We start from the raw sequence: 8,848 nt of genomic DNA, 5'->3' as shown, positions 1-8,848 counted from the left end.
TAGTTAAGTTCTATTATATCTATATGTGGAGTTTTATTACCCCCACACACGTGTTTTGGTTTTTGTTTTGGTTTTTTTTTCTAGGGATGATACGATACGAGTAAACACATGTACATGCTCGCCACTTTTCGATCGATACCAAGTAATTTTTGTATCGATACTTTTGAACCATGATTCAATTGGGGTATTCACAGTTCGTTCCCAATTGTGTCTGAAAATGTAGACTTCTACATTTTAAGACGCTTTCTAACCGTAAAATCTGTGGTGTTGTTGTTTCCCATACAAAATTGGAAAACGACGCCGTCTACATTTTGTCACACTCAAAGGTATGTTTTTTACGCGTCTACATTTTGCAACCTCGCAGCAGGGTTGCATTATGGCAATACTAATCACGTTTTTTTTTATTTATTGGGCACGTTTTTTGTATTTGCATTTAATTTGAGAGCAATTTCTGATGAAAAGAAACAAATCAAGGAAAAGAAATAACAAATATTAGGAATTGGTAATTAAGTTAAATAATTACAATTTTTCAGAAACAAAATCGAAAGGCGATATATAAATAATGCACGCAAAGAGGAAATGTCTGGCAACACCAGCAAAGTTTTGAGACGATTTTGCGACGACTGCTAGAAAGGGGTGCTCACAGTTTGATGCTAAAGATGTCTCAAAATGTAGACGTCTACATTTTCAGACATAATTTGGAACGAACTGTGAACACCCCAAATAATACAAGGTTCGATAAACTGACAGTTGTCTATCTCGCACCGCTCCCTTAGCAGTGGCACCGTGTTGCTTCTTTGCACATTTAAGGCCTATATGAAGCTCTCAACAAAAGCAAAAACTCGATATAAAATGACGTACAAGAAATGGCTAAGAAATTATCTTGAGTAAAATTTCCTGCAGACAGTACGCTGTTCTTAGGAAATTTTCTACGCTTTCTACTACGGTTTTCTAAAGTTTTTTGTGAAAAAAAGAGCACTAGGCAACCCATGTTTGCAACAGAAATAATTGTCCGTTCTATTATTTCTTGAGGAAAAAGGGAGCCAACAGGCTAGTGAAGTATGAGTTGTCAAAATTCCTTGGTCACACACACGAAATAATGACAATTTTTTTCTTGACCGTTTTCTCGAGAGCTGCAAATCAGGCTTTACATGGAAACAGTGTAGCTTTGGTGTGAAATAGAAGTATGAGCGTTTGTGCAATATGTTTATTTGTATTTGCATATGAAGCATATTTAACTGATGAAAACAAACTGTTTTTAAATTGGATGTTTACGTCAATCTCATAGTAGTCTTATTTTAATTTTGAGTCATTTTGCAGTTTTTATACAGCTAAATAGCACATAAATTAAGTAATTCACATAGATACATCAATATTACGTTCAACATTTCGTTTAAAATGCCAGATTTCCTGCAAGTATACTAGAATTTACCAAAGGAATTTAACTACTAATTGCCTACTTTGCGTACTTTTTTACTACCATTTTCGCAACAAGAGATTTCATTCCTCCCCTTTTCTCCGTCCTTCGTAAATGCAACCTTTTGTAAGGGATGTCAAACCGCAGCTGTCGATAATTATCTAACCTTGTATTATTGAATCATGCTTTTGAACCAAGTACTGAGTAGGTTTCGAAAAAGAAATACTCGTATGGAAACCCAATACTAGAGCAGTTTTGGATTCGGCAATTTTTCCTCCCCCCTGTTATTCCAATATGAAGCTCTGAACACATTGAAAACGACGAGCTACCGGCCGCAGCTTCCAATTTGTTACCTTTATTGTTTATTTGTTACCGCCTTGTCAATTAAGACATGATTTTTTGAACACGGCAGCGACATCATGAATTTGTATGACTTTGACATAAAAGAAGAGGAAGAACCTTATCTGTCTCTGGAAAAATAGAAATAGATCGAATCTGGCCACAACCACAGTCGTCGCATAGCCCGGTCGACGCCAAAATAATTATCTACATAAGAGTATAGCTGGAATTAGTCAAGAACGCAGAACGTATACTTAAACGCTGGCCGTATTCGCAGAATTTTGTCGATTACTGTAGCTCTCAGTGTTGCTTACTACAGTGTTGCCACTTATCAATGCCTTTTCATATACTTACCTTTTCAACTACAAGTTTTCGCTCTATAATAGATTGTAGCTAAATATAAACTACTTAGTTTTCAACAAAAACCTTATTCAATAGTAAATTTCAAATATTTTAAACATATTTTGAATAGGAACTTTTAACTTTTTTACCATCTGCAAAACTGACGAAGTGGCAACCATCCATAGAAGGAAGAAAACAGCTGACACGGAAAAAATCTAAATTCTGCAGATTTCTGCGCTACGAGATACAACTACAGGAAAATTCTGGGGTGTTGAGTTTTCATTTACATGGCGCTCTGGTAAGACAGATCGTGTCAGCTGACACGGGTCGACGCACCGGTACGTTTACGTTCTTGACTAATTTCAGCTTATGTGTTAAAATAATTTGACAGATGTGGCGCGAGGCTCATCGTTTTCATTTGGGGTATTCACAGTTCGTTCCAAATAAACGTTTTCTAACCGTAAAATCTATGGTGTTGTTGTTTCCCATTCAAAATTGGAATACGACGTCGTATACATTTTGTCACACTCAAAGGTATGTTTTTACGAGTCTACGAGAAATAGGCAGAATGTTTGAGGAATGATATAGAATGTTCCACAAAGAGAAACGTGAAGTTGGATGAACACTGCGAACAGCGAAAGAATGAGCGATGAACTTCAGAACATTCTACCACCAGACACCGGAGTGAGTAAGTTACAAGTTAGCAAGCGCCAAGTAAAGTGAGTTGCGAATCAGCAAGCAAGTTTTGTAAAGTGTTTTAATTGCCTTAACAAGTACTGTTAATTGTTGTTATTGCATAAACAAGTATTGTTAAGTTTTTATTGTACAATAAAGTTAATTGTACTGTAGTTTGGTCATAGTAAGCGTTTATTTAACAATCCAGAGATTCGCGCCGTAAGATATTTGGAAAATCCATCAACGTTTCGAGGATAATAGTAACAATATAAAAAATGGGCGCAAAGAAGAAATATCTGGCAACACCTGTAAAGTTTTGCGACGACTGCTAGAAAGGAGTGCTTACAGTAGGGATGTCACAACGTTTGACGTTTGATGCAGACCAAAGAAAGGTGTATTAATTTCCTTTAAAACTATATATTAACTTTTACAAACGCTTTACTAGTTTTTGAGATATTACGGTTTTCCAAAAAGCGAATTTCGATCTTTGACCTTCGATATCTCGCTTAATTTTAATTTCTGCAAGTAAATTTTAGTACCATTATAATCAGCTGAAGAAGCCCTATCGACTCCCGTTTTTAGTTTTTTTTCTAGCGAAACGGTGGGTATTCTTTCCGTTCCGTGTTTTGTAATAAAACCCAATATTTTATAAAACTTAACATTGTTTAAATCGTCTGGCAGCACCAACTTCGGTGGGCACCCTGAAATTGTGCATATGGAAACTGTGCATACGAAATAATGCATATGAAAAAAAACCCGAAATAATGCATCGCAAAAACCGAAATACGCACACAGTTGAGTGTGATCTCGAAAAAAAGGCGTATTATGCATTTTAAATTTTATTCTATAATTCTGAAAGATATTTTAATTCTCTATCATTTCATGTCTCAACTATAGCAAAAAGTTGAGTAATAACGAAGATATTTGTCAAAGTAACAAGCTCACGCTCACGCTCGCATTGAACTGTATATCAGGCTTAACTAAGTAGAATTCTCCTTTCTGTGTTGCCGGAAAAGGGGACCGGAAGTATTTTTGCGCAGAACGTAGACGTAGCGTAAACGTAGGTTGGCGTACGTAGCAGCATATCAAATTTACTGTTGATAGAGAAAGAGAGAGAAGCAACAACAACGTCACCGCCATGCGGTGGTGAGTTTTCGTTAACATGCGAATACCATAAGGTAGATCGTGTCTGCGTCAACCTACGTCTACGCTACGTCGTTGACTGTTTGCGCTTTTACTAAGTAGAACTCTCCTTTCTGTGTTGCCGGAAAAGAGGACCGGAAATATTTTTGCGCAGAACTTCTTTCTGCGTAGGCGGCCTTCGGCCGCGCTTAGGTTTTAAAACCCTTACTAAGTAGAAGTAAATAATTCATATTAGAAAAAAAAACGAAATTATCTATATGCACACTTTCGTAAGAATACCGAAATGATGCATGCATGCACAGTTTCGGTTAAAAACCGAAATAATGCATATCGTCGCCTGGGTAAAAGATTTTCGTAAGCGCAGTTTTGACGATTTTTAGTTACAGATGCAGTTATATATTTTGAAATAAGGTCTTTCGATTGGTGTTATCAGTTTTCAGATATCTATCTATAATTTAGTAAATATTTAGTTAGTGATGCAGTCATATTAAGCTAATCAATATCTTAAAAACGACGTTCTCCATTTTTGGATATCTCCTTTAGTTTCCGAGATATTGAGTAAAAAGTGTCGTTAATTTAGTAGAAATTTTGATGACATTTTGTCGTTTTTCATACAAAGTGGCTGCCAAATTGTGGACAAATGACGCTTACGTCAAAATTTTACTAAAGAAAATCTTTCATAAACTCAAAGCTAGTTAACATTAAACATTAAAAATTAAACAATTGAAGAATTTTGTGAACTAGTAACATTTTCAGAGGCTTTGGAGAATATCTATCTTCGTGTTTTTGAGAAATTGCATTCCAAACTTCAATCGCGATTTCCCACAACCTGCCGAAATCAACATACGACAATTTTTACCCAGGCGACGATATGAGAAAATACCGAAATTATGTATATGCATACTTTCGTTTTAAAAGCTAAATAATGCATATGAAAAGAACGAAGTAAAGAGAAGTGTACACAATTTTGACAGTTAAAGCTCATTCTCACACATGCTGAATCGCAAAATGAGGAAGTTTACACAATTTTGACGGCTAAAACTCATTCTCACTCTTCCTGAATCGCAAAATGAAGAGTGCACACAATTTTCAGTGTACACTTGAAAACTCACAGCTGCAGAATAGAGCCCCTGAGCAATTTCAAAAAATTGACTTGGCACCTTTTCACCTTAAGGTGAAAGGTAAAAATAATCGCCACTGTTAGGTGGTTTTCTTTTTTGAGTCGCTCTTCTAGTGGCATTTAAAATATTTTAACAGCCTTGTCATTGTTGAAACTATTATCGATTCGCAACTGCATTTCAAAGAAAAATATCTGATTTATAAACCTGCCTTTACATCCATCAATAACACAGGTTTACAAAAAAAAAGTGTATGCATATTAAACCAAACCTATATATCCCTATGTTATTCGAAATGCTGAATGCGAAACCGAGGTCCGTTAGCCTCCATCACGTCAGGTTCGTGGTCATTTGAAGGTCAAGTAGGGAGAAATTCATTGAATAAACCTGAAAATTCAATAAAATTCATCGGATTTGACATTCAAATGACCTCGAAGCTGACATTATGGAGATTAACGGACCTCGGATTCGGGTTCAGCGAATGTAAAACCTTATGTATATGAATTTTCAGGTTTATTCAATGAATTTTTCCCTACTTGACCTTCAACTGACCACGAACCTGACGTGGTGGAGACTAACGGACTTCGGATTCGCATTCAGCGTGTCGAATAACATAGGGATATATAGGTTTGGTTTAATATGCATAACCTTTTTTTTTTGTAAACCTGTGTAATCACTTGAATTGCCGAAGATAATTGGCAAAATTCTGCCTATACCAGTAAGCAAGAGTTTTTTAAAAGGTATTTGATATAATGGCAACCAGTTGGACCCATCCAAGAAACAGAATGAGGATAAAATTGATATTGTCAAAATATGACAAGCCTACTCACAGTGCTGACAAAGGGACACATTACAATAAGCCAGAGGTAGGGCTTGTTCGAGCTGCAATCACAACCGCAGTATTGTGCAAATCATTAAAGTACCACGTTCGTTGTGAATTTCTAATGGTTTATCAGTTGGGCACTTGCAGCAGTGATGTCAACTTTCATCACTCCTTGTACACTCTTTACACGAATGCATGGAGTAGTCGCGACAAGCGGCTGAGCGCCATGGCCACTTCAATAGTTTTTCACAGTGCCCAGATTTGGCGATTTCGTGCCAATTTGGCGATTTTTTGGATATTTGCGCGTAAAAATTTAGGAAATCTCCATTGCCGATTTTTGCCGATTTTTTCCCTTCGAAAAAATTTTTTCCACTTATAAAATTGTATATTTTTCACGATAATTTTACAGAAGAGGCGAATGAACTACGTGATAAACTTCGCTTAAGGAACATATTAAAAACTGTCAATAATTTTTAATCACCCTAATCGAAGAACTTTTGAAACGATTACCTAGTCAATTAAATACTTAAAAAAAGCTTTGATTTTTTCACCAAGCGGTCGAGTTCCAGGGACCTGCCAATTCACTATTTGACTCTGAAGGAAAGAAAACATTAACATTCCCATGGAATAACTTTTTTCAGAACCATTCCATCCGACCCTGAAAAATTTTGAATAATTGCTTACGGAGTGAAAACCGCAACAGGCAATAAAATGTCTGGAAATATAAGTAAAGTAGCCGTCATGTTATTATCCTTATCGCACTCTTATGCTTTTTTTGAGCGCGTTTTTTCCGTAATGAATTCTACAAAAACTAAGATTCGAAATAGGATCAGGTTGGAAAGCCTTAATTCAATAGTTCGAATAAAGTGTTATATGAAGGCTAATAGAAGGTGCAATCCCGTATTCCTCGGACTAAAACTAGTAAAACTGTCAAAAAATAAAAATTCGCTCCGAACGAGAGAGTAACATTGAATAGTACGGGATCGCTTTCTAGTAAAAATGGTCACTTCTGTGAACTTCTGAACATAACCTCCAAATTTGGTTGTAAATTTTTTGCTTATTTTGTATGTAAACACACTCAGCTCACACATCTAAATAACCAAAAACACTTTCAAATTCATTAGAATCCACTTAAACAAGTAATTAAATACTTTTCAACATGAATTAGCAGAGTGCACTTTTCTTTGGTTTACAATTTGGTTGCCAAACACACTACGGCTGATCGTTTGACACATTCACCAGAATTCACCAGCAAAAAATCTTCGGACTAAAACCGGTAACTTCTGACAGAGAGAGGACCTTATTTACTCTCTTTTTTGGCCTCTTAATAGTCAGAGAACCGAGTACAGGATCAATTTCTGACTAGTCCGGACTCGTACGGGATCGCAACTATTATTATTATTATTATTAACTATCCGTCAAAAAGTTGTTTACCTACCTTCTTACCTACCTACTACCTTCTTTTTTTATCATGCTGGTTTATTGAGTAGAGGTTTTCGGGAGATTTTAGATATAAAGCTGTCAGACTGCATGACAAATTGAAAAAGAAAGTGCTAAATTGCTTACAAAAGGTCCTAGTTCAATCAGTACCAAATTTACAAACAAGAATAATTTGCTATCAAATGGCACAGGCCTATAGTATCATTTTATTAAAAACATGTGTATATGTATTTTAATTCAAGATTCGTTTAATATACCTAAATATGGATGAAAAAGTAATTAAATACACAAATAAGATAACTTATCACACTTTGAAAAGTGCTTTTTATTTCAACTGTGTTCAATTCTACTAAAAATGATTTTCATAACACACTCCATTAGGATAAATTTATCAGAACTATAAATTCTGCACTTTAAGTTGGAGCATCACACCAAACGATTGAGGGGTTGTGGCTTTCGGCGTTGACAATAATTTATAAAACTGGCAGCTGAATACAGCACAGAACTTCTGAAAAGCTTGATGTGAAGTTTTAACTTTAAGCTGACGTAGTAAATTTTCATTCCCCGTAAATTTATTGAACACATAAACAATGTAAGATAAAATAATTTTCGCTTGAAAACGTGCTCACATATGTACCACTCACACCATTATATCTTCGTACAACCTTGTTTTTTTTTTTTAATATTCACAATATATCGTCGCTCGAATAAAGAAACAGTGTAAATGCCACATACACTATTATTCGATAATTGCACCATTGGATAGACAATCCTTAAAGGATATTAGAAAAAACTTTAGTTTTCTTAAATATCTCTTTGGCTCACTGATTTATTCGCGTAAAACGAAATTGTGTTTGTAGGGTTTGTAATGGTTTAAAAAAACTTCCAATTCGTTTTTCTCAAAACTATACTTTTCATGTTACACTATTTCATTATTCCAGCGACGATATAACAATTACAATTACAAATATGAAGTGGCTAAGAAATCGCATTGATTTTTAATATTTATTTTTTTTTGCTGACGGCGAACGCGATTTTTTAGCCACTTCAAATTTGTACATTTTTGCACTAAAATTGAACAGGCTATGAAACTGCGTAGCAGAAGTTTTTTTAGAAAATCTGAGTAAAATGCTTAAAATTTTGATGAAAACTCGTAAAATTTTCCTTAATTTTGTAAACAGTTCGAAACTTTGATTTACATGGGTCTGTTTATGGCAGGAACCATATTTTTGTACAAAACTAGCAAAAAAATTATTGCTTGCAAAACATTGTGATTATGAAAAAAAAACAAAGAATATACACAGATATAATGGAGTGAGCGTATGTACATACATGTTTGAACTATAGCCCAAAGTTTTCGTTCTTCTCTTGCCGCTAACTGGCCTCTGGCATTCTAGAGTTCTGTGTGATGTGAAGGGAATTTTTTCAATACTGCATGATATAAATTATAAAAGGCGTATACAGAAACTGAAATGATGACCATAAGAGCACCTCCAAAAGCCAAACTCAAGAAATTGCCATCGATAACGCCAGTTGTGGTATAACGTTTAG

General features: G+C 35.2%; 1 protein-coding gene across 2 annotated transcripts in view; it reads left to right on the top strand.

Annotated features, from left to right (window-relative positions):
* The window catches only part of LOC118744385, a 38,120-nt gene that overhangs the window by 28,165 nt on the left and 1,107 nt on the right, over positions 1 to 8,848 (top strand). The gene's annotated exons all lie outside the window — the stretch shown is intronic.

The sequence above is a fragment of the Rhagoletis pomonella genome, unplaced genomic scaffold (assembly GCF_013731165.1).
Source record: "Rhagoletis pomonella isolate Grant_MI unplaced genomic scaffold, Rhpom_1.0 Rhpom_scaffold_00001, whole genome shotgun sequence".
Lineage (NCBI taxonomy): Eukaryota > Metazoa > Arthropoda > Insecta > Diptera > Tephritidae > Rhagoletis > Rhagoletis pomonella.
This window is presented reverse-complemented; position numbering and strand designations above follow the sequence as displayed.